Source organism: Triturus cristatus, chromosome 1_1 (genome assembly GCF_964204655.1).
Source record: "Triturus cristatus chromosome 1_1, aTriCri1.1, whole genome shotgun sequence".
Classification (NCBI taxonomy): Eukaryota; Metazoa; Chordata; class Amphibia; order Caudata; family Salamandridae; genus Triturus; species Triturus cristatus.
Window position 1 is genome coordinate 1,051,298,517 of NC_140579.1, and position 26,110 is coordinate 1,051,324,626.

A 26,110-nucleotide genomic window follows, 5' to 3' on the forward strand; every position below is an offset into this window, starting at 1 on the left:
AACACTGTCCCCTCTGCTTACAGGTCTTCAACATCTCCGATCCACTCTTGGATCCACCGCATCTCTCCCGGACCGACCGCCTGCAGCATCTTTGTCTTCAGGCTCCACGGAACAGATAGAAGAAACCCGACGCACTTCGAGGCCTATGCACCCGCTTCCTGTGGGTGAGGTAAAGCTGGCACTCCTGTGCCCAAGTGTAGTATTACATCTCTAGTGCCTGTGTTCCAAATCTTGAGTTCCTAGTCCATCCGGAAGATCCTCTTTGCAGTAACTTTGTACTTTTTACGCACCCATTGAAACCCATGGGAACACGCGTGTGACTATTTGCTCTGCACACGCCACCCGTGGACCTCCTGGTCACTAACTGAAGTTAGCTCCTTGTAGGCCCAGCGATTCTAGAGGCCCTAGGCCTTTTCCCTTTTCTGTTCGTGGTACTTATACCACTATTTTAGTATATGGTTCGAGCGGCCACCAGGGCCTATCCATATAAAGTGCAACTTCTGTGTATTCTACGTTAATCTTGTTTGACGATTTGTGCTCCTGTGCTCATAAAGAGACTAGGGGTTACTTTGAGAAATAAATACATATATATTTTGAATATATATCTGTGTGGTGTCCTTTCATTGGTATAAAAGGGGGTTACATTTGGTAAAACAGCTGGCTTAACACCCTTCACGAGTTTAGCCTCAAAGACTGCTTAGCCTACGCTACCACTAGAGCAGCTAGTCCGAAAAGGTTGACTTACACCCACACCATAAGGGTTGCTTGGCATGGTACAAGGTGATCACTTTAACTAGTGAGCATCATATACCAGGCCAACTTCTCACACCACCACACACACACAACCACACCCACAATCACACACAACCACACACACAACCACAACCACAACCACATACACAACCACACACACACAACCACATACACACAACCACACACACAACCACACACAACCACACAAACAACCACACATACAACCACACCCACAACCATACGCTCAACCACACCCACACAACCACACCCACCCACACACATACACACACACAACCAAACACCCACAACCACACCCACACAACCACACCCATCCACACAACCACACCCAACCACACCCATAGAACCACACACAGAAACATACACACAACCACACAGAATCACACACACAACCACACACACAACCACACACACAACCACACACAACAACTCCCAACCACACACACACAACCACACACACACACAACCACACCCAACCACATACAAACACACACAACCACACACAAACACATGACAACCACACACACAAAACCACACACAACCACGCACACAACCACACAAACACCCACCCACCCACAACCACACCCACAACCACACCCACACAACCACACCCAACCACGCCCACAACCATCCACAACCATATACAAAACCACACACACAACCACACATACACACACACACCCACAACCACACCCACACCCACAACCGCACCCACAACCACACAACCACACACACAACCACAACCACACAACCACACACACAACCACACACACAACCACACAAACAACCACACCCACACAACCAGAACCAACCACACCCACAACCACACAGACACAACCATACCCACACACACACAACCACACCCACACAACCCCACACACACAACCACACAGAAACAACCACACACACACAACCACACACACACAACCACATACACAACCACACACATAGCCACACACACAACCACACGCAACCACACACGCAACCAGAACCACTCACACAACCACACACACACACAACCACATACACAACCACAAACAGACAACCCCACACACATAACCACACAAACAACCACACACACACAACCATACCCACAACCATACCCACAACCACGCCTGCACCCCCACACAACCACACACACCCCCCCACAACCATACCCATAACCACACCCACACCCAACCACACGCACACACACATCCACACACACAACCACAACACAACCACACACACACAACCTCACAAACAACCACACACACACAACCAAACACCCACACCCATACCCACACACCCACAACCACACCCACACAACCACACCCATCCACACAACCACACCCAACCACACCCACAGAACCACACACAGAAACATACACACAACCACACACAATCACACACACAACCACACACACAACCACACGCACAACCACACCCAACCACTCCCAACCACACACACACAACCACACACACACACAACCACACCCAACCACATACAAACACACACAACCACACACAAACACACACAACCACACACACAAAACCACACACAACCACGCACACAACCACACAAACACCCACCCACCCACAACCACACCCACAACCACACCCACACAACCACACCCAACCACACCCACAACCACCCACAACCATACACAAAACCACACACACAACCACACATACACACACACACCCACAACCACATCCACACCCACAACCGCACCCACAACCACACAACCACACAGACAACCACAACCACACAACCACACACACAACCACACACACAACCACACAAACAACCACACCCACACAACCAGAACCAACCACACCCACAACCACACAGACACAACCATACCCACACACACACAACCACACCCACACAACCCCACACACACAACCACACAGAAACAACCACACACACACAACCACACACACACAACCACATACACAACCACACACACAACCACACACACAACCACTCGCAACCACACACGCAACCAGAACCACTCACACAACCACACACACACACAACCACATACACAACCACACACAGTTAGCCCCACACATATAACCACACACAACCACACAAACAACCACACACACACAACCATACCCACAACCATACCCACAACCACGCCTGCACCCCCACACAACCACACCCCCCCACAACCATACCCATAACCACACCCACACCCAACCACAACCACACACACACACACACAACCACACACACATCCACACACACACAACCTCACAAACAACCACACACACAACCACACACACAACCACAACCACACACACACAACCCCAACCACAACCACACACACACACACACAACTACACACACAACCACACACAACCAGAACCACACACACAACCACATACACACAACCATACACACAACCACACACACACAACCACACACATACACAACCATACACACAACCACACAAACAACCACACACACACAACCATACTCACAACCATACCCACAACCACACCCACACAACCACACCTGCACACACACACAACCACACACATACAACCACATACCCACAACCACACACACACCCACAACCATACCCACAACCACACCCACACCCAACCACAACCACACACACACAACCACACAAACAACCACACACATAACCACACACACAACCACACCCACACAACCACACCCGCCCATACAACCACACCCAACCACACCCACAGAACCACACATAGAACCATACACACAACCACACAGAATCACACACACAACCACACACACAACCACATGCACAACCATACCCAACCACTCCCAACCACACACACACAACCACACACACACACAACCACACCCAACCACATACAAACACACACAACCACACACAAACACAAAAACCACACACACAAAACCACACACAACCACACACACAACCACACAAACACCCACACACCCACAACCACACCCACACAACCACACCCACACAACCACACCCAACCATACCCACAACCACCCACAACCCTACACACAACCACACACAAACACACATACACACACACCCCCACAACCACACCCACACCCACAACTGCACCCACAACCACACAACCACACACACAACCACAACCACACAACCACACACACAACCACACACACAACCACACAAACAACCGCACCCACACAACCAGAACCAACCACACCCACAACCACACAGACACAACCACACCCACACACACACAACCATACCCACACAACCACACACACACAACCACACACAAACAACCACACACCCACAGCCACACCCACACACACACAACCAAACCCACCCACACAACCACACCCGACCACACCCACAGAACCACACACACAACCATACACACAACCACACAAAACCACACACACAACCACATACAGAACCACACACACAACCACACCCAACCAAACACAACCACACAACCACACACATACACAGCCACACAAAACCACATACCCAACCACACACAAACACACACAACCACACACACAACCACACAAACAACCACACAGACATCACAACCACACCCAGACAACCAGAACCACACCCAACCACACTCACAACCACACACAACCACATATACACAACCACACACACACAACCACACACACAACCACATACACAACCACACACACACAACCATACACACAACCATACACACAACCACAACATACAACCACACACACAACCACACACATCCACACACACAACCACACCCATAACCACACACACACACACAACCACACACACACAACCACACACATACACAACCACACACACAGAACCACACCCACAACCACACACAACCACACACTCAACAACCACACACATACACAACCACACAAAGCTACACACACAACCACACATCCATATACACACCCACAACCACACCCATAACCATACTCACAACCACACAACCACACACACAACCACAAACACACAACCACACACACACAACCACACTCACACAACCACACAAACCACCACCCACACACAACCACAACCACAATCACACACAACCACACACACAACCACAACCACATACACAACCACACACACAACCACACACAACCACACAAACAACCACACATAAAACCACACCCACAACCATACCCTCAACCACACCCACACAACCACACCCACCCACACACACACAACCACACACCCACAACCACACCCACACACCCACAACCACACCCACACAACCACACCCACCCACACAACCACACCCAACCACACCCACAGAACCACACACACACTCAACCACACCCAACCACATACAACCACACACAACCACACACAAACATACACAACCACACACACAAAACCACACACAACCACACACACAACCACACAAACACCCACCCACCCACAACCACACCCACAAGCACACCCACACAACCACATCCAACCACACCCACAACCATACACAAAACCACACACACAACCACACATACACACACACACAACCACACCCACACTCACAACCGCACCCACAACCACACAACCACACACACAACCACAACCACACACACAACCACACAAACAACCACACCCACACAACCAGAACCAACCACACCCACAACCACACAGACACAACCACACCCACACTCACAACCACACCCACACAACCACACACACACACAACCACACACAAACAACCACACACACAACCACACACACACACAACCACACACACAACCACACACACAACCACACACACAACCACACACAACCACACACACAACCAGAACCACTCACACAACTACACACACAACCACACACACACACAACTACACACACAACCACACACACAACTACACACACACAACCACAACCCCGTACAACCATAACCACACACACACCCACACAACCACACACACACAACTACACACACACACACAACCACACACATACACAACCACAACACACAACGACACACAACCATACCCACAACCACACCCCCACAACCATATCCACAACCACACCCACACAACCACACCCACCCACACACACAACCACATACCCACAACCACACCCACACACCCACAACCAGACCCACACAACCACAACCACACAACCACACCCAACCACACACACACAACCACACACACACAAACACACACACACAACCATGCCCACAACCACACCCAATCACACACACAACCATACACACAACCACACACACACAACCACACACACACAACCACACACACAACCACACACAACCACACAAACAACCACACACAACCACACCCACAACCATACCCTCAACCACACCACCACACCCACACACGCACACAGAACCACATACCCAAAACCACACCCACACACCCACAACCACACCCACACCCACACCCACACAACCACACCCACCCACACAACCACACCCACCCACACAACCACACCCAACCACACCCACAGAACCACACACACAACCATACACACAACCACCCAGAACCACACACACAACCATATACAGAACCACACGCACAACCACACCCAACCATACCCAACCACACAACCACACACATACACAACCACACAAAACCACACACCCAACCACACACAAACACACGCAACCACACACACAACCACACAAACAACCACACAGACACCCACCCACCTACAACCACAACCACACCCACACAACCAGAACCACACCCAACCACACCCACAACCACACACAACTACATATACACAACCACACACACCCATACACACACAACCACACACACAACCACACACACAACCACACATACACAACCACACACACAACCACACACACAACCACAACATACAACCACACACACAACCACACACATCCACACACACAACCACACCCACAACCACACACACACACAACCACACACATACACAACCACACACACAGAACCACACCCACAACCACACACACAACCACACAGACAACAACCACACACATACACAACCACACAAAGCCACACACACAACCACACATCCACATACACACCCACAACCACACCTATACCCATAACCGTACCCACAACCATACAACCACACACACAACCACACACACACAACCACACACACACAACCACACTCACACAACCACACAAACCACCACACACACAAAACCACACCCACAATCACACACAACCATACACACAACGACAACCACATACACAACCACACAGACACAACCACACACACAACCACACACACAACCACACACAACCACACAAACAACCACACATACAACCACACCCACAACCATACCCTCAACCACACCCACACATCCACACCCACACCCACACACAACCACACACCCACAACCACACCCACACACCCACAACCACACCCACACAACCACACCCATCCACACAACCACACCCAACCACACCCACAGAACCACACACAGAACCATACACACAACCACACACACAACCACACGCACACCTACACCCGACCACTCCCAACCACACACACACAACCACACACACATACAACCACACCCAACCACATACAAACACACACAACCACACACAAACACACACAACCACACACACAAAACCACACACAACCACGCACACAACCACACAAACACCCACCCACCCACAACCACACCCACAACCACACCCATACAACCACACCCAACCACACCCACAACTACCCACAACCATACACAAAACTACACACACAACCACACATACACCCACACACCCACAACCACACCCACACCCACAACCGCACCCACAACCACACACACAACCACAACCACACAACCACACACACAACCACACAAACAACCACACCCACACAACCAGAACCAACCACACCCACAACCACACAGACACAACCACACCCATACACACACACAACCACACCCACACAACCACACACACACAACCACACACAAACAACCACACACTGACACAACCACACACACACAACCACACACACAACCACACACACAACCACATGCAACCACACACGCAACCAGAACCACTAACACAACCACACACACACACAACCACATACACAACCACACACACAACCCCACACACATAACCACACACAACCACACAAACAACCACACACACACAACCATACCTACAACCACACAACCACGCCTGCACCCCCACACAACCACACACACCCCCCCCACAACCATACCCACAACCACACCCACACCCAACCACAACCACACACACACACACAACCACACACACAACCACACACACGACCACACACACAACCTCACAAACAACCACAAACACACAACCACACACACAACCACAACCACACACACACAACCCCAACCACAACCATACACACACACACAACCACACACACAACCACACACACAACCACACACACAACCAGAACCACACACACAACCACACACACACAACCACACACACACAACCACACACACACAACCATACACACAACCACACAAACAACCACACACACACAACCATACCCACAACCATACCCACAACCATACCCACACAACCACACCTGCACACACACACAACCACATACACACACAACCACACACACAACCACACACATAACCACACACACAACCACAACCACACACACACAACCACAACCACACACACAACCATATACACAACCACACACACACAACCATACATACAACCACAGCCATACACACAACACACACAACCACAAACACAACACACACAACCACACAAACACTCACCCACCCACAACCACACCCACTCAACCACACAAAACCACACACACAACCACACATCCACACACACTCACAACCACACCCATGCCCACAATCGCACCCACAACCACACAACCACACAACCACACACACAACCACACACACAACCACACCCGCAACCACACACACACAACCACACACACAACCACACACATACACAACCACACACACAGAACCACACCCACAACCACACACACAACCACACACACAGAACCACACACATACACAACCACACAAAGCCACACACACAACCACTCACAACCACACATCCACACACACACCCACAATCACACACACACCCATAACCACACCTACAACCATACAACCACACACACAACCACACAAACACAACCACACACACACAACCACACACACAACCACACACACACAACCACACACAACTATACACACACCCACAACCACATACACAACCATATACAACCTCACACACACAACCACACACACAACCACACACAACCACACATACAACCATACCCAAAACCACACCCACACAACCACACACACACACACACACACACACACACACACACACAACCACATACCCACAACCACACCCACACACCCACAACCACACCCACACAACCACACCCACCCACACAACCACACCCAACCACACCCACAGAACCACACACAGAACCATACACACAACCACACAGAATCACACACACAACCACACGCACAACCACACCCAACCACTCCCAACCACACACACACAACCACACACACACACAACCACACCCAACCACATACAAACACACACAACCACACACAAACACACACAACCACACACACAAACCACACTGTTGGAAGGCGGACCTCAGGGGGATCAGAGAGACCACCCAGGGGGGCCCCCACACTGTACGAAGTAGCTGAGCACTGCTGAGAAGCCTCCTAGGAGAGGTATTTCTCCTATACCGTACTACCACAGTAACACCACCACACAGGACTCGAGGATGTTTATCAAGACGAGCAATTCTTTATCAGCATTTAGGGAGTTGCGGTTATCAATATATACAAGGGGGGATCGAGGGATCCGCAAGAGTCTCAAAGTCTTTTGGTCGGGACGGGGTAGCGGGACAGTCTTTAGTAGCAGCTGGGTACGAGGGTACCTTAGGCCCAGTTCTTGATCCTCAAGCTGGAGGGACTCCGTGTCTCGGAGTGGTCGAGCCGCGACGGCGTCAGCAGGGCTCTGGTGATCAGTTCGTGGAGCTCGAGCCGCGACTAGGTCAGCAGGGCTCTCAAGGTGGTTCAGTTCAGCTCGAGCCGCAACGACGTCAGCAGGGCTCTGGTGGAAGTTTCAGCGAGGTTGGGCCGCGACAGCGTCAGCAGGGCTCCGATGTTCCGTGAGGTTCCTTGTCTCAATAAGGTGGAGCCGCGACGCAGTCAGCAGGGCTCGTGGTAGTGTCAGCAAGAGTTCTTCTCCGCAGGGTCAGCCGCGATTCTATCAGCAGGGCTCTTGACTCCGGGATACAACTACTGACCCATTGCGGGGTTGCCCCAGATATAGGTCTGGAGCCCTTTGATGTCCGGACCTTTGTGCCTGGGGGGGCGGAGGGGCCGGGCTGGGAGAGGCCAGACGCCCAGCGGGAGAGGCGCCAGGCCCGGGGAGGCCGGAGGACGATCGCACCTAGGTGTTGAGGGATGGCGGGGGTCCCATCGAAACTCTCCTCCTCCGGGAGTGGTGAAGTGGCCATGCGGTGCCCCCTGGCCAGATCTTGGTGCCTCGATGTCGGGGCTTCGCTGGGGCCGAGGCCGGAGGGAGCCGGGCTGCGTGGGCGGGTGCGTGGAGCAAGCATGGGGGGACCCCGAAGGGATGAGGGGTCCCTGTGCGGCCTGGAAAAGGGGGCCGCTGCGGCGGGTGTAGGAAAACAGGTACAATCCAAAGGGGGCCTCGAAGGGAGGAGGGGTCCCTGGCGGCCTGAGAGGGCGGCCCGTGTAGGCCGGTGCGGGGGACGAGCACAATCCAAGAGGGTTAAGACCACGCCACGAGGCCGGGTCCAACAGGCGTCCCCCCCAGCCGAAGGCAGGGAGAGTCACCCATTTCCTTGGGGGTTCTCCTCATCGAGGCGGAAGAAGCGGGACAGGCCGTCGGCGTTGGCGTGGTCATTGCCGGGCCGGTGTTCAACAGAGAAGTTCATCCCTTGCAGCGAGATGGACCATCGCAGCAGCTTGGGGTTCTCGCCCCCTCATTTGCATTAACCACCGCAAGGGCCGGTGGTCGGTCTGGACCCGGAAGTGGGTGCCGAGGAGATAGGGCCGGAGCTTTTTGAGGGCCCACACTACAGTGAAGGCCTCCCGCTCGATGGTGCTCCACCGCTGCTCCCGGGGCAGCAGCCATTGGCTGATGAAGGCCACGGGTCTGTCTAGTCCCTCTGAATCTACCTGGGACAGGACGGCCCCAATTCCATATTCGGAGGCGTCCGTCTGCACCACGAACTCCTTGCTGTAGTCAGGGGCCTGTAGCACGGGGGCAGTGCACATCGCCGTTTTGAGAGTCTCGAAGGCCGTCTGGCAGCGGGGGGTCCAGTGTACCTTCTTGGGCTGCTTTTTTGACGTGAGCTCTGTGAGGGGGCCGACAATGCTCCCAGGCGTTCGATGCCCTGAAAGCGGCCATGTGTACTGCCCCCGTGCTCCAGGCCCCCCACTACTCCAAGGAGTTTGTGGTGCAAACTGATGCCTCCGAGCATGGTATTGGGGCAGTCCTGTCACAGGTGAATGACCAAGGCCTAGACCAGCCCGTAGCCTTCCTCAGCCGAAGGCTGTTACCCAGAGAACAGAAATGGAGCACCATTGAGCGCGAGGCGTTCGCCGTAGTCTGGGCCCTCAAGAAATTACGACCTTATCTGTTCGGCACCCATTTCAAAGTCCAAACCGACCATCGCCCCTTGCGATGGCTCATGCAGATGCGAGGAGAAAACTCCAAACTACTGCGGTGGTAAATCTCCCTCCAGGGGATGGATTTCACCATAGAGCATCGCCTTGGTACTGACCACGCCAACGCTGACGGCCTCTCCCAGTTCTTCCGCCTCAGCGAAGAGAACCCCCAAGAGGATGGGTAGTTCTCTCCGGCTTTCAGCTGGGGGGGACGCGTGTTAGACCCGGCCTTGTGGCGTGGCCATCCCTGACCCCTAGCCACACACCCTGACCCGTGCACCTCATTCAGCCCCTGAGTACACGGCCTAGCCGGTCCTTCCCGCCAGAACCCACACACACCCGACCCAGACTTCCCCGTCCGTGCCCTCCATCTTCCCAGCACCACAGGGCCCGCGTGCCCACTTCATGCACCTACGATGGCCGCCCGGCTCCAGTGCAACCCCGGCCTAGAGGCGCCGCCCCGGCTGGAGGACATCGCGCTCCCACGGAGAGAGAGAGGGAGGAGCAGTTTCCATCGCACCTCTGACCTCCACTTGGGAGATGGGTTTCGATCGGCCCTCAGGCCTCCCTGAGGACTGGCTCCACGCCGCTGCATGTCTGGGACTCCTCCCGACCCGGCCCTGAAAGGATCAAAGGACGACCTGGCAGGAAACTCCAACAAGCGACCCCCAGGTGCTAAGACCCCTGCCTACACAGACTCCAGACATCAAAGAGGAGTTGACCTATAACAAGGGGTGCTCTGGGACTATCTGGCAGATTCGACTCTGGAACGACGAGAGCCCTGCTGACGTGGTCGCGGCTCCCTTGCAACCTTGGAACACCTGAGCCCTGCTGAGTGACTTGCGGCTCCCCTGAAGATCGTAAGTCCTCCGACCTTGTGCTTGAACCCTGCTGAGAGACCCGCGGCTCCCCTGAAGATCGTAAGACCTCCGACCTTTTGCTTGAGCCCTGCTGAGTGACTCGCGGCTCCCCTGAAGATTGTAAGACCTCCGACCTTGTGCTTGAGCCCTGCTGAGTGACTCGCGGCTCCCCTGAAGATCGTAAGACCTCCGACCTTGTGCTTGAGCCCTGCTGAGTGACTCGCGGCTCCTGAAGACTCGCTCGGTCCGGCTGGACCCCAGTGACCACAGCGTATCCCCCAGCTCGAGGATTGTGAGCTGTGCGCTGGGTACGTCCCTGCATTGATCCAGATCCCCAAAGACTGTCCCGCTTGCCCCTATCCCTACCGAGTCTCTTTGAGCCCGTGCTCTATTTGTAAATATCCACCTTGTTGATCATAGAGATCCTACGAAGCTGATTAGATCAAGATCTGTTCCCAAGAACATACAGTGTGGTGTCTCTTTGTCGTGTGGTGCAGTGTGTACGATCCTAGACACGAGACTCTTCCCCTGAGGAGTCTCCCGCCAGTGCCCGGCTACGATACCCCGAGGGTAGGTCTCAGGGTGCTCAGGTACCCTCCCTGTCTCCTCTGAGGTCGCCTTCTAACACACACCCACAACCACACACACACAACCACAACCACACACAACCACACACACAACCACACAACCAAACACACACAACCACACACCCAACCACACACATACAACCACACACACAACCACAAGATACAATCACACACACAACCACACACAACCACACATACAGAACCACACCCACAACCACACACACAACCACACACAACCACACACATACAAAACCACACACACAACCACACATAACCACACATCCACACACACACCCACAACCACACACACACCCACAACCACACCCACAACCACACAACCACACACATAACCACAACCACACACACGCAACCACACACACACAACCACATAAACAACCACACACACACAACTACACCCACAACCTCACACAACCACACATACAACCATAACCACATACACAACCACACACATACAACCACACACACAACCACACACACACAACCACACACACAACCACACACAACCATGCAAACAACCACACACACAACCACACCCACAACCATACCCTCAACCATACCCACACAACCACACCCACACATACACAACCACACACCCACAACCATACCCACACACCCACAACCACACCCACACCCACACAAACACACCCACCCACACAACCACACCCAACCACACCCACAGAACCACACACACAACCATACACACAACCACACACAACCACACACACACAACCACACACACACAACCACACATACACAACCACATACACACAACCACAACCACATCCATGCACACAACCACACACACACAACCGCACACATAACCACATACACACAACCATGCACACAACCACACACTCACAACCACACACACACAACCACACACACAATCACACACACAACCCCAATCATACCCACAACCACACACACTCACACAGACACAACCACACACACACAACCACACGCAACCACACACACAACTACAGCCACACACACAACACACACAACCACACACACAACACACAAAACCACACACACACACCACACACACACAATCACACACACAACCACAAACACAACCACACACACACACACAACCACACACACAACCACATATAACACCACACAACCACACACATACACAACCACATAAAACCACAAACACAACCACACACAACCACACATCCACACACACCCACAACCAGACCTGTACCCACAACGCACCCATAACCACACAACCACACAACCACACACACAGCCACAAGCACACACACAAGCACACACACACAACCACACACAACCACACACACACAACCACACACACACAACCACACATACACACAACCACACACACACACAACCACACACACAACCACACACACACAACCACACACACAACCACAACCATACACACAACCACACAACCACACACACACACACAACCACACACACACTCAACCATATACCCACAACCACACCCACACAACCACACCCACAACCACACCCATACAACCACACCCACCCACACACACAACCACACACCCACAACCACACACACACCTACACCCACAACCACATCCACACAACCACACTGTGAGAAGTTGGCCTGGTATATGATGCTCACTAGTTAAAGTGATCACCTTGTACCATGCCAAGCAACCCTTATGGTGTGGTTGTAAGTCAACCTTTTCGGACTAGCTGCCCTAGTGGTAGCGTAGGCTAAGCAGTCTTTGAGGCTAAACTCGTGATGCGTGTTAAGCAAGCTGTTTTACCAATAGTAACCCCCTTTTATACCAATGAAAGGACACCACACAGATATATATTCAAAATATATATGTATTTATTTCTCAAAGTAACCCCTAGTCTCTTTATGAGCACAGGAGCACAAATCGTCAAACAAGATTATCACAGAATACACAGAAGTTGCACTTTATATGGATAGGCCCTGGTGGCCACTCGAACCATATACTAAAATAGTGGTATAAGTACCACGAACAGAAAAGGGAAAAGGCCTAGGGCCTCTAGAATCGCTGGGCCTACAAGGAGCTAACGTCAGTTAGTGACCAGGAGGTCCACGGGTGGCGTGTGCAGAGCAAATAGTCACACGCGTGCTCCCATAGGTTTCAATGGGTGCGTAAAAAGTACAAAGTTACTGCAAAAGGAATCTTCCGGATGACCTAGGAACTTAAGATTTGGAACACAGGCACTAGAGATGTAATACCACACTTGGGCACCGGAGTGCCAGCTTTACCTCACCCACAGGAAGCGGGTGCATAGGCCTCGAAGTGCGTCGGGTTTCTTCTATCTGTTCCGTGGGGCCTGTAGACAAAAGTGCTGCAGGCGGTCGGTCGGGAAGAGATGCAGTGGATCCAAGAGTGGATCGGAGATGTTGAAGACCTGTAAGCAGAGGGGACAGTGTTCACAGTCACTAGCCAGTGACCAGCGTGGCACCAGGTGGGTACCAGGCGATGTCGGGTGCAAACAGGAAGGAAGGTGTAGCTTGACTCTGCAGCCACGTGGTCCCTGAAGGTCGACGACGTCCAGGAGTCGAGTCACGAGCTGTCCCACGCAGGCTCTCACTGTCGGCGGTGTCGGCGACTTGATCGAAGCAAACAAGCCTTGGCAAAAGCAATTGCAGGAGGATTCGGAAATCAGCTGTTGGTTCTGACCAGCAAGGTCAGAGGGATTGCTCCTTTGGAGGGGAGCAAGGGCCAGTCTGGAGCAACCAGACCAGCGGTGTTTGTCGTAGATTTCGTCGCCAAGATGGCCACTAGCCAGCGGGCCAGCAACCGGTTAGGCGCGTCGAGTGGCAAAATGCAGAAGGGCCCCACGCAGATCGTGGAGATGCTGGAGGGCTCACCTTTGGTGCAGATGCTGCTCGGGGGTTGGGCTTCTCAGATCCCAAAGCACAACTTGGAGGGAGCCTCGGTTGTTGCACTTGTCAGCTTGTCGTAGTCGTTCCAAGATGGCTGGCTCCACGTGTCTCGGTGCCTCCACGGGTCTCCTCTTTTCAGGGACTGTGGATCGGGCGGTGAGAGGTCTGGAGGTCCAGGTCTTGTCAGTCTCTGGGCTCGGGCTCCGGCGGGAGGCGGCGGCAAAGCAGACGGTGATTCGCTGGATGGTGCTTGCGTTAGCAAGGTGGTCACTCCCTGACCACAGGGGAGATTTTCTTCAGTCTTCTGTGCAGCAGAATGTCGAAGTTCCCGTCTTCTTCTTGGTTTCAAGTTGATTCCAGGATGTCTAAAGTCTTAGGACACAGCTCCTACCTGTATTCGGATTCTAGGGGCCGGACTACCTGCTAGGTCCCTCCCTATGGGTGGGACCAGGAAGGGGGTGGTTACACCCCCAATCCTTTGTCCAGCTCGCCCCAGGCCCGGGACTGGTGTGCCCCAGGACCGGTTTGAACTGGCATATGCCCCGAGGCTCCTTGTGAGCCACAGGCATGTCTGGTTTCTTTCAAGCCCTACCTGACCAATACACAAAATCCTGTCTGGGGTGGTGCATGCACCTCCCCTGGCAGGAAACCCTTTGTCCACACCTCCCAAGCTGGAAGGACTCCCAGCAGCAGGAGGGCAGACTTGTGTCTGTGGTGGCAGCATCCATTTTGTGGAGCTGAGGCTATGTCTGATTTTACCCGGGTTTCAGGCACTGTACATGTCGTGTCCCTCTAGAAGGGTGGAATGCTAACCCCGTCGCCAGAATTGGCGAGGGGTTAGTATTCCAATTCGTATGACACCTTACTCGACATGTTTTGATAAAGCCAAACCAAAGATAGCATTTAACCGCGAGGTTCATAATGCACTTAAGAGTATATGGTATGACGATATCTGGAAACAGTAGAAGGAAGTTGTTCCGACCACTGCAGACAGGCTCAGCTCATGCCAGAGCACCATCTCACATGGAACCAAGCACTCTGCCTTCAGGATTGTTAAGGCCTGCCATAGGAGTGACTTATAGGTTACCAGGTGTCCCATTTAAGTTTAGGTATAGGTATACTACACCTAAGTAAGAGGTGATTACACCAACTTACCCCAGCTGAGTGATCAGCCAGTTGTGTCAGATTGTTAGGCCAAGCCTGGGGTGGCATAATACATGCTTCAGCCCCTGGCAGGCCTTGGATACACCAATGCCCTGGGTACCTAGTGTACACTGGTACAGGGGCTGACAGGGTGATCCAACCAATTGGGTATGTACCTAGGGTACATGGAGTCCATTTTACAGAGAGAGCAGATAGCCTGAGAGCCTGAATGGCAGGATCTCAGGCCAACTAAGTCGAAAAACCAGCTAGACACTAGGCAAAAATTTGGGGGTAACCATAGTCAGATATCCACCTTCCTACACAACCCCCCCCCAAACGAAGGGAGATAAGGCTGACCTTGACCAGGTAAGCCTATATTGCCCAAGTGGCCATATAAGGAGGAACCAGCACTGGCATGGTTACCCCCTGTCTCATGGTCCACTAAGCAATCCCTCACCCTAAGGGTATCAGAGGGTCTCCACCATAGGGAATCTCTACCTGTGGTGTGTCTTGGCAAAGTAAAAGGCTGGTGTTGAGATGGAGTACTGAAGTGAGTGTCCTCAAAGTGAGGCCTCAGCTTCCTCCAATCATCCTCCACCATGGATGCCTTTCTTTCTTTAACTGAGTTGCACTGTGCTCTCAGGGTCAGCCTCTGGCTACCTAAAGCTGGAGGCTGGGTCCCTTTTGTGGGCTTACTGGAGGGACAGGTCAGGTTTGGGGCCCTAAGGTCCCATGTTTGCCTGTGCCCAACAGAATCCCCCTGGGGGAGGTCCCTAACTACCTGTAAAGGAGATCCCTCAGGAATGTTTTTACCCATCACCTGACTAGGGCTACTAGCCAGGCAATCCTCATTCTTTTGATGGGGGGGTTCTTGTGGACAGGGGCCCTCTGGGGGTCCACTGGCCTCCCTGACCTCTGCAGCCCTGGGCTGACTGAGGCAGGGTAGAGAGAGGCAGGCTACCTGCACCAGACTGGATCCCACCTTGGAAGGGGCCACTGACATCAGAGGCTCTGCCAGGCCAGGCCTGGCTACCTCTGGGGCAGTTCCTTCACAAGGGGTGAGGTCAGATCCCTGAGGAGGCTGACCTTTTCCTAATGTCTGGGGAGAGGGAGACTTTTCTTCCTCCCCACTACTCTCAGTTTGTGTGGAGTGATCCATTGTTTCAGGCTTCACTACACCTATGTCAGTCTGAGTATAGGCTGAGACCATTACAGCCTTGCCAACCTTTTCAGGGGGGCACTCAGTTTGTGTTTGAGCTGTGACTGTCACAGCTCTGCCAGTCCCTACAGGGAAGTCTGTCTGTGCCTGGGCTGTGGCTACCACTGCCCTTCCAACCTTTTCAGGGAGGAAATCTATTTGGACAGGGGTTGTGAATGGCACAACCCCCCTACCCTTTTGTGAAAGGCCTACCATTTTAGAATGGGTGTCTTGTTCAACTCCAGCCCAAGCTGAGAGTTCTAAGTCATTCCCCAGTAAGCAGTCTACAGGCAAGGTTGGGGACACTGCTACCCTTTTAGGGCCAGTGACCCCTCCCCAGCTGAGACATACCTCTGCCATGGGATGACTGTTCTGTTTGCCATCAATGTTAGTCACCTGGTAGGAGAAACCGGGCAAAAGCTGCTCAGAGGGAACTAGCCAATGGGCCACCATTGTGATGCTAGCCCCAGTGTCTCTGTAGGCCTCAGCTTTTGTACCATTGATGTAGGGCTCCTGTCTGTACCTACCCAAAGTGTTGGGACAGGCAGTGAAGTTGGCAAACCCCATGCCACCATCACAGACAAGAGTGGTTGCTGTAGGGGAATTGGCTAAGCCAGGGTCCCCCTGTGTTCCCCAAGTAAACCCACCCAGATTTCTGGGGGCACTCCCACCACCTGGGGGATTACTGCTGACAGTAATAGGTGGTGTGACAGGAGTAATTGGAGGAACAGTTTTGTTTTTAGCCCTTGGGCAACCGCTGTCAGTTTTCCAATGCCCAGGAGTTTTACACTCATGGCAGTAGGGCTTTTTAGCTGTGGTAGAGGAGGGAGCTTGGGACCCACCACCCTGTGTGGAGTTTTGGGGCCCTGAGGAAGGTTTCTCTTTTTCTTTATCCCCACCCTTCTCTTGAGGCTTGGTGGTATCTTTCTTTTGGTCACCACCCTGGTTTTTAGGCCTGATCCTGGTCCTGACCCATTTATCTGCCCTCTTTCCCAATTCTTGGGGAGAGGTCAAATCTGAGTCTACCAGGTGTTGATGGAGAAGCTGGTTTTGACAATTACTTAAAATCTGCTCTCTCATCATCAAATTGTACAATCCTGTATAATCAGACACCTTACTTCCCAGCAACCAACCCTCCAAAGCCTTAGTGGCACATTCCACATATTCAGACCAGTCCTGAGTCTGTGTCTTCTGGGTGTCTCTGAACATTAACCTGTACTGTTCAGTGGTTAAGCCTAACCCATCAACTAGGACACTCTTCAGGACTCTGTAATTTCTGACATCCTCTTCTCTAACAGTGAGGAGTCTATCTCTGCCTCTCCCCTCAAAGGAGAGCCATAAGATTGCTGCCCACTGGTCTTCAGGAACCTGCTGCACTTTGCAGGCTCTCTCAAGAGCAGTCATCCATTTGTGGATGTCATCCCCACTTTTGTAGGGGGGCACAATCTTGGACAGGTTCCTATTGTCAAAGACCCTATCTTTGTCCCTAGGGACATTGCTGCCACCAGTGGGTATAGACCCACTCTCTCTATGCTGCCTAGCCTTGCTCAGTTTTTCTTCCATCAGGGCTACTTCTAGCTCCTGCTTCCTGATCCTCAGCTGGGCTTCCTGCATTCTGGCCTCATGTTCCCTCCTCTGAGGGGTGGTCAGTCTCCTTCTGGAGTGACCTTGAGAGCCTCTAGAGCCATGGGAAGCATTGGAGTCACCTGAGCGATTCCTTTGCCTTCCAAGCCCTGTGTTAAGTCCACTGGGGAGATCCAATGGGGTGAACCCACTGTCAGTCCCCAATAGCCTTAGTTTAGCTGGGCCAAGTATAACACTTGGCACTGGGCTAGTTCTCCCTTCATCCCCACTCACATCTGTATCCCCATCACTTTCTTCCTCTGTGGTAGGCATCCCATCTAAGGGGTGACTATTGGGAAGGGGTACTTCAGTGGCATCTTCAGAAGGGGGGCCTCCTGTTCCTGTCCCTAAGGGGGCTAACTGGGAAGCTTTCTTGAGTGCTCTCTGATTCTCATCATTCTGTAAGAGCTCTCTGAGCTCAGCAGAGTTTGGGTTCTTGGGCTGTTTAAGGCCTCTAAGAGTTGCCAAATGCCTGAGCTCATTCTGATTAAGGGTAGCAAAGCTGGATGGTGCCCTCTGGGGGTCACTCTCAACAGAGATGGGTACAGTGGACCCCTCTGCCCCGGCCATTGCTCTTAAGTGTGGGTGGATGTGTTGCAATCTACCTACACTTGGGTTTACCTACTAAACCTATCTAGTAGTTGTAGTCAGGGTGTGCTACTCCCTTTGCTCTACAACAACTAAGTTCAGTAGAACTTAAGTATATCTAATCTTGTTTTATATGTACCTACAGGTACCTATGTGATCTTTCAATTGGTAACCAAGAGATTACAATGGTAAAACACAGCAAGCTCAAATCCAACCGCTGCTCACCAATGTGAGAAGTTGGCCTGGTATATGATGCTCACTAGTTAAAGTGATCACCTTGTACCATGCCAAGCAACCCTTATGGTGTGGTTGTAAGTCAACCTTTTCGGACTAGCTGCCCTAGTGGTAGCGTAGGCTAAGCAGTCTTTGAGGCTAAACTCGTGATGCGTGTTAAGCAAGCTGTTTTACCAATAGTAACCCCCTTTTATACCAATGAAAGGACACCACACAGATATATATTCAAAATATATATGTATTTATTTCTCAAAGTAACCCCTAGTCTCTTTATGAGCACAGGAGCACAAATCGTCAAACAAGATTATCACAGAATACACAGAAGTTGCACTTTATATGGATAGGCCCTGGTGGCCACTCGAACCATATACTAAAATAGTGGTATAAGTACCACGAACAGAAAAGGGAAAAGGCCTAGGGCCTCTAGAATCGCTGGGCCTACAAGGAGCTAACGTCAGTTAGTGACCAGGAGGTCCACGGGTGGCGTGTGCAGAGCAAATAGTCACACGCGTGCTCCCATAGGTTTCAATGGGTGCGTAAAAAGTACAAAGTTACTGCAAAAGGAATCTTCCGGATGACCTAGGAACTTAAGATTTGGAACACAGGCACTAGAGATGTAATACCACACTTGGGCACCGGAGTGCCAGCTTTACCTCACCCACAGGAAGCGGGTGCATAGGCCTCGAAGTGCGTCGGGTTTCTTCTATCTGTTCCGTGGGGCCTGTAGACAAAAGTGCTGCAGGCGGTCGGTCGGGAAGAGATGCAGTGGATCCAAGAGTGGATCGGAGATGTTGAAGACCTGTAAGCAGAGGGGACAGTGTTCACAGTCACTAGCCAGTGACCAGCGTGGCACCAGGTGGGTACCAGGCGATGTCGGGTGCAAACAGGAAGGAAGGTGTAGCTTGACTCTGCAGCCACGTGGTCCCTGAAGGTCGACGACGTCCAGGAGTCGAGTCACGAGCTGTCCCACGCAGGCTCTCACTGTCGGCGGTGTCGGCGACTTGATCGAAGCAAACAAGCCTTGGCAAAAGCAATTGCAGGAGGATTCGGAAATCAGCTGTTGGTTCTGACCAGCAAGGTCAGAGGGATTGCTCCTTTGGAGGGGAGCAAGGGCCAGTCTGGAGCAACCAGACCAGCGGTGTTTGTCGTAGATTTCGTCGCCAAGATGGCCACTAGCCAGCGGGCCAGCAACCGGTTAGGCGCGTCGAGTGGCAAAATGCAGAAGGGCCCCACGCAGATCGTGGAGATGCTGGAGGGCTCACCTTTGGTGCAGATGCTGCTCGGGGGTTGGGCTTCTCAGATCCCAAAGCACAACTTGGAGGGAGCCTCGGTTGTTGCACTTGTCAGCTTGTCGTAGTCGTTCCAAGATGGCTGGCTCCACGTGTCTCGGTGCCTCCACGGGTCTCCTCTTTTCAGGGACTGTGGATCGGGCGGTGAGAGGTCTGGAGGTCCAGGTCTTGTCAGTCTCTGGGCTCGGGCTCCGGCGGGAGGCGGCGGCAAAGCAGACGGTGATTCGCTGGATGGTGCTTGCGTTAGCAAGGTGGTCACTCCCTGACCACAGGGGAGATTTTCTTCAGTCTTCTGTGCAGCAGAATGTCGAAGTTCCCGTCTTCTTCTTGGTTTCAAGTTGATTCCAGGATGTCTAAAGTCTTAGGACACAGCTCCTACCTGTATTCGGATTCTAGGGGCCGGACTACCTGCTAGGTCCCTCCCTATGGGTGGGACAAGGAAGGGGGGTGGTTACACCCCCAATCCTTTGTCCAGCTCGCCCCAGGCCCGGGACTGGTGTGCCCCAGGACCGGTTTGAACTGGCATATGCCCCGAGGCTCCTTGTGAGCCACAGGCATGTCTGGTTTCTTTCAAGCCCTACCTGACCAATACACAAAATCCTGTCTGGGGTGGTGCATGCACCTCCCCTGGCAGGAAACCCTTTGTCCACACCTCCCAAGCTGGAAGGACTCCCAGCAGCAGGAGGGCAGACTTGTGTCTGTGGTGGCAGCATCCATTTTGTGGAGCTGAGGCTATGTCTGATTTTACCCGGGTTTCAGGCACTGTACATGTCGTGTCCCTCTAGAAGGGTGGAATGCTAACCCCGTCGCCAGAATTGGCGAGGGGTTAGTATTCCAATTCGTATGACACCTTACTCGACATGTTTTGATAAAGCCAAACCAAAGATAGCATTTAACCGCGAGGTTCATAATGCACTTAAGAGTATATGGTATGACGATATCTGGAAACAGTAGAAGGAAGTTGTTCCGACCACTGCAGACAGGCTCAGCTCATGCCAGAGCACCATCTCACATGGAACCAAGCACTCTGCCTTCAGGATTGTTAAGGCCTGCCATAGGAGTGACTTATAGGTTACCAGGTGTCCCATTTAAGTTTAGGTATAGGTATACTACACCTAAGTAAGAGGTGATTACACCAACTTACCCCAGCTGAGTGATCAGCCAGTTGTGTCAGATTGTTAGGCCAAGCCTGGGGTGGCATAATACATGCTTCAGCCCCTGGCAGGCCTTGGATACACCAATGCCCTGGGTACCTAGTGTACACTGGTACAGGGGCTGACAGGGTGATCCAACCAATTGGGTATGTACCTAGGGTACATGGAGTCCATTTTACAGAGAGAGCAGATAGCCTGAGAGCCTGAATGGCAGGATCTCAGGCCAACTAAGTCGAAAAACCAGCTAGACACTAGGCAAAAATTTGGGGGTAACCATAGTCAGATATCCACCTTCCTACACACACCCAAACAACCACACAGAACCACACACATAACCACACACACAACCACACGCACAACCACACCCAACCACACCCAACCACACAACCACACACACAACCACACACACAACCACACCTAACCACATACAAACACATCCAATCACACACTGTTAGACGGCTGTAGGAAGGTGGATATCTGACTATGGTTACCCCCAAATTTTTGCCTAGTGTCTAGCTGGTTTTTCGACTTAGTTGGCCTGAGATCCTGCCATTCAGGATCTCAGCCTGGCTGTTCTCTCTTTAAAATGGACTCCATGTACCCTAGGTACATACCCAATTGGTTGGATCACCCTGTCAGCCCCTGTACCAGTGTACACTAGGTACCCAGGGCATTGGTGTACCCAAGGCCTGCCAGGGGCTGCAGCATGTATTATGCCACCCCAGGCTTGGCCTAACAATCTGACACAACTGGCTGATCACTCAGCTGGGGTAAGTTGGTGTAATCACCTCTTACTTAGGTGTAGTATACCTATACCTAACCTTAAATGGGACACCTGGTAACCTATAAGTCACTCCTATGGCAGGCCTTAACAATCCTGAAGGCAGAGTGCTTGGTTCCATGTGAGATGGTGCTCTGGCATGAGCTGAGCCTGTCTGCAGTGGTCGGAACAACTTCCTTCTACTGTTTCCAGATATCGTCATACCATATACTCTTAAGTGCATTATGAACCTCGCGGTTAAATGCTAACTTTGGTTTGGCTTTATCAAAACATGTCGAGTAAGGTGTCATACGAATTGGAATACTAACCCCTCGCCAATTCTGGCGACGGGGTTAGCATTCCACCCTTCTAGAGGGACACGACATGTACAGTACCTGAAACCCGGGTAAAATCAGACATAGCCTCAGCTCCACAAAATGGATGCTGCCACCACAGACACAAGTCTGCCCTCCTGCTGCTGGGAGTCCTTCCAGCTTGGGAGGTGTGGACAAAGGGTTTCCTGCCAGGGGAGGTGCATGCACCACCCCAGACAGGATTTTGTGTATTGGTCAGGTAGGGCTTGAAAGAAACCAGACATGCCTGTGGCTCACAAGGAGCCTCGGTGCATATGCCAGTTCAAACCGGTCCTGGGGCACACCAGTCCCGGGCCTGGGGCGAGCTGGACAAAGGATTGGGGGTGTAACCACCCCCCTTCCTGGTCCCACCCATAGGGAGGGACCTAGCAGGTAGTCCGGCCCCTAGAATCCGCTTAAAGGTAGGAGCTGTGTCCTAAGACTTCAGACATCCTGGAATCAACTTGAAACTAAGAAGAAGACGGGAACTTCGACATTCTGCTGCACAGAAGACTGAAGAAAATCTCCCCTGTGGTCAGGGAGTGACCACCTTGCTAACGCAAGCACCATCCAGCGAATCACCGTCTGCTTTGCCGCCGCCTCCCGCCGGAGCCCGAGCCCAGAGACTGACAAGACCTGGACCTCCAGACCTCTCACCGCCCGATCCACAGTCCCTGCAAAGAGGAGACCCGTGGAGGCACCGAGACACGTGGAGCCAGCCATCTTGGAACGACTACGACAAGCTGACAAGTGCAACAACCGAGGCTCCCTCCAAGTTGTGCTTTGGGTCCTGAGAAGCCCAACCCTCGAGCAGCATCTGCACCAAAGGTGAGCCCTCCAGCATCTCCACGATCTGCGTGGGGCCCTTCTGCATTTTGCCACTCGACGCGCCTAACCGGTTGCTGGCCCGCTGGCTAGTGGCCATCTTGGCGACGAAATCTACGACAAACACCGCTGGTCTGGTTGCTCCAGACTGGCCCTTGCTCCCCTCCAAAGGAGCAATCCCTCTGACCTTGCTGGTCAGAACCAACAGCTGATTTCCGAATCCTCCTACAATTGCTTTTGCCAAGGCTTGTTTGCTTCGATCAAGTCGCCGACACCGCCGACAGCGAGAGCCTGCGTGGGACAGCTCGTGAGCCGACTCCTGGACGTCGTCGACCTTCAGGGACCACGTGGCTGCGGAGACAAGCTACCCCTCATCACCTGTTTGCACCCGACATCGCCTGGTACCCATCTGGTGCCACGCTGGTCACTGGCTAGTGACTGTGAACACTGTCCCCTCTGCTTACAGGTCTTCAACATCTCCGATCCACTCTTGGATCCACTGCATCTCTTCCCGACCGACCGCCTGCAGCATCTTTGTCCCAGGCTCAACGGAACAGATAGAAGAAACCCGACGCACTTTGAGGCCTATGCACCCGCTTCCTGTGGGTGAGGTAAAGCTGGTACTCCGGTGCCCATGTGTAGTAATACATCTCTAGTGCCTGTGTTCCAAATCTTAAGTTCCTAGGTCATCCGGAAGATTCCTTTTGCAGTAACTTTGTACTTTTTACGCACCCATTGAAACCTATGGGAGCACGCGTGTGACTATTTGCTCTGCACACGCCACCCGTGGACCTCCTGGTCACTAACTGACGTTAGCTCCTTGTAGGCCCAGCGATTCTAGAGGCCCTAGGCCTTTTCCCTTTTCTGTTCGTGGTACTTATACCACTATTTTAGTATATGGTTTGAGTGGCCACCAGGGCCTATCCATATAACGTGCAACTTCTGTGTATTCTGTGATAATCTTGTTTGACGATTTGTGCTCCTGTGCTCATAAAGAGACTAGGGGTTACTTTGAGAAATAAATACATATATATTTTGAATATATATCTGTGTGGTGTCCTTTCATTGGTATAAAAGGGGGTTACTATTGGTAAAACAGCTTGCTTAACACGCTTCACGAGTTTAGCCTCAAAGACTGCTTAGCCTACGCTACCACTAGGGCAGCTAGTCCGAAAAGGTTGA